This window comes from Mesoplodon mirus (genome assembly GCF_964341445.2).
Source record: "Mesoplodon mirus genome assembly, chromosome: 14".
In the NCBI taxonomy this organism is placed as follows: domain Eukaryota; kingdom Metazoa; phylum Chordata; class Mammalia; order Artiodactyla; family Ziphiidae; genus Mesoplodon; species Mesoplodon mirus.
In genome coordinates, this window is record NC_138990.1 from 19,385,637 (window position 1) to 19,389,356 (window position 3,720).

The following is a 3,720-nucleotide window of genomic DNA, read 5'->3' on the forward strand; positions in this document are numbered from 1 at the left end:
CTTCCATGTCTTGTATTTTCTTTCTCATAATTGATAATTATCATTACTTCAGCACTATATTGAGGGAGAATTTCTTGGGTTGATCAGACACTTTCAGCTGAATCCATGCTTCTGTTTAGCCCATTTAAGTTTTTAGTTCATAAATCATTAATAAGTGTTAGAGCCAGGATTCAAATTCAGAGCCTGTGCTATTAATTACTACACTATTAGTAAATGGTATAAAGACCTTTTTATTTAGCCCAAATAAAGTTTTTGTCCTTTAATAAAGAAAATTTAACCCACCTACCTTTATTGGAATAATTGATATTTATGAATGTACTTTTACCATCTTGATTTAAGGACATGAAAACCTTTAAAATTTCTCTGAGGATATCATTTATAAAGATTTTTTTCCCTTTCCTCTATTGAGGCTGTTTACTCAGGGTTTTAATTTTTTTTTCCAATGGGATGATTTTGATGCATTTCTTTGCTCAGGGTTGTTTTTCCACAAATACTAGAGTGTTCATATTTGAGATTACCTCTTCATCTGTCATTTTTAAAAAATTTATTTACTTTATTTATTTTATTTTTGGCTGTGTTAGGTCTTTGTTGCTGTGTGCAGGCTTTCTCTAGTTGTGGCGAGCAGGGGCTACTCTCTGTTGTGGTGCGTGGGCTTCTCATTGTGGTGGCTTCTCTTGTTGTGGAGAACGGGCTCTAGGTGCGCGGGCTTCAGAAGTTGTGGATCGCGGGATCTAGAGCGCAGGCTCAGTAGTTGTGGTGCATGGGCTTAGCTGCTCTGTGGCATGTGGGATCTTCCTGGGCCAGGGCTCGAATCCGTGTCCCCTGCATTGGCAGGCAGATTCTTAACCGCTGCACCACCAGGGAAGCCCTCATTGAATGTTTTGATTAGGATAGTCTGCCTCCTTCTGATTGCAGAGAAGGATCAGGATTTGGGATTCATTGGGTGTGGGAAGCTTGTCTTCTGGGTCCTCCCTCCCTCCTATAGTTTGCTAATTCTCTGAAGCCTTAGCCCCATTACCTATTCTGTGGGTATCCTGTGCCAGATTTCCCACTTAGGAGAAGTACTCTTGTTCTTTGGAAACAAATACTGAGTCAGCATTTTCCATGTCTTTCTTCTGTCCTCCAATGTCCCTGTGAGAATATGGAGGTCCATCAGAGTCCACCTATATCTTTCCTTAAGTAACTCCAACATAATAAACATTTCTCTTTTGAAAACGGTTCTAAGGGCTTTAACCTGGGGACACATGGTACACTGGATGTGCACAGTGAAAGAAGGGGAAGAGAAAGGACTGCTCCAATTAAACTTAACAAATTGCCCTGCCAATTGCTGGAGAGTCCAGGCCTGTTCATTGTAATCATTTATGCTGAGTGTGGAGAAATTTCAGAATTGCTTTTGTGGCCCTGAAATTTAAACAAGATTTTCCTGTTCTTGTTTTACCACCAGTGCAGTCTTATTCATTCTTTGTCTCTAGGAATTCCTAAAATTTTTGGACTACGGAAATTTCTTTCTTGTGTTTTTTTGTGTTGTTCTATTTTAGTTATTTCTTTAATGGAGAGAGGGATAAAACATGTCTTCTGTTCTTCTGTTGGCCAACTTGATTCAGTACTCTCCAATTCATTTTAAAAACACATTCTTTGTCTCCAAAACAAAGTAAGTAGGGAATGGGAAAGAGGGTACATTTGTGGGTAAATTGCCTCCTCATGGCCACTCCCAACAGGCTTAACTGAGGGCCCTTTTTCATCAGCCTCATAGCCCACACCCAGTGGAGACTCTGGTGCTTGGTCAAACCAGTTAACTAGCTTTCTGATCACTTAGCAAATGCTCCCTTTTTGTTTGAACTTTTCACTCGTTCTCCTCTGTCCACCTGCCTCTCACTCAACTTGAACACCAGAGTTGTCAAGTAGCTTACTTTCTCCTGTATAGAGAATCATCCAAGACACTAATTTGCATGAAAATGTTAGGAATTTAATATATTTTCCCTGCCAGTAATATGTGTACTTTAAAACTGATGAAAGAAGGAAAGCAGTGCTCACCCTAAGGGGTTGCTATGGACTGAATGTTTGTGTCCCTGAAAAATTCACATGTTGAAATCCTAATGCCAGAGTGATGGTTTGGGGGGTCAATACCTTTGGAAGGTCACTAGGTCACAAAGGTGGAGCCTCGTGGATAGGGTGAGCGCCCTAATAAAAAGACATGAGAGCCCTTGCTTCTGCTCTCTCTGCTCTTTCTGCCTTGGGGACACAGTAAGTCAGCAGTTTGCAACCTGGGAAGAGGCCCTCATCAGAACCTTGATCTGACTTCCAGCCTCCAGCACTGTAAGAAATAAATTTCTGCTGCTTATAAGCTATCCAACCTATGGTATTCGGTTATAGCAGCAGAGGTAAGACAGGGATAAAGAGGTAATAGTGGCACTAGAGATCATCAGTGCACAATTTCGAGGCCACTGCCCCTTTGCCTGTTCATAAAGGTAGCCCTGCCTTCTAGAAATGGGATCCGCCTCTGTGTTAGCCATACTTTATTACTTGCCCCGCCCCCCAGCCCCACTGCCCTGTCAGAATCAGAGGCAGTGTCAGGGGTCAACACGCTCTTTTCCCCTCCTGGGTGCCACCACAGTTACTTCAGAGGCACCAAACCCAAGGAGCATCCAAGTCCCTGCAGAGCTGCAGCTACATCTCACTTCTTTTATCAACTGTCTCTTGCACTTTAATACCGTGTAAGGGAAGTAGGTGTTTGGTAAAGTTTGGATCATGTGGTGTGTGTGTGTGTGTGTGTGTGTGTGTGTGTGTGTGTGTGTGTTTGTGCATGTGTGTGTGTGTGTGTGTGTAACATATTAAATACATGTGAAATGAGCAGGCAAATCTGGGAATACTCTCCAAGGTTTTCTTTTTCTTCGTCTTGAGTGAATTTAAGTGCACATCACACACAATGATCCCTGACATTCCAAAATGGCGCACAGAATCACACTTGGGGTTGAGCCTGTTTGCCTTTGTTTGGACCAACAAACTGGGCATTGTCTTTGCAAAGGCGGTCAGAGCTCTAAATAGCTGTCAAGAATGTGTAACCAGACATGTAATTACCCAAAGTGCCCCTCTTTCAGACAGCATTGTAACTGAGTGCATTCCCCTCATTTCTCATGTTTGTCAGGCTTTTTGCCTTCTCGAGATTGAAAGCCCAAAGATCCAGAACCATCTGTATCTAGGACAGCACCTATTATGTGGCTGGAATTCAGCAAATGTTGATAATTACGTGCACAGCCAAGTTCAATGCTTCCTTAAGATAATGCCAAGTATTTCACCTGTCAACTGACAGAATCTCTGACATTGAGCCTTTCTTCTTGAGGAGAGGCAGCCTGACGCAGCAGAGCAGGACAAGCCAGGCGTGGTCCAGGTGCCTCTGCAGAGAGAGGTATGATTTGTTTTTTTGATTTTTATTTTTTTATTGAAGTATAGTTGATTTACAATATTTTGGGTATACAGCAAAGGGATTCAGTTATATGTATATATTATATGCTTTTTCATATTCTTTTCCATTTTGGTTTATTACAGGATATTGAATATAGTCCCCTGTGCTATACAGTACGACCTTGTTGTTTATCCATCCTATATATAATATCTTGCATCTGCTAACCCTAAACTCCCAGTCCAGGAAATGATGATTTTCATTGCCGATTTAAGTTGAAACATTTGATTGGTTTAATGATTTTGACACAAGCACTGTCC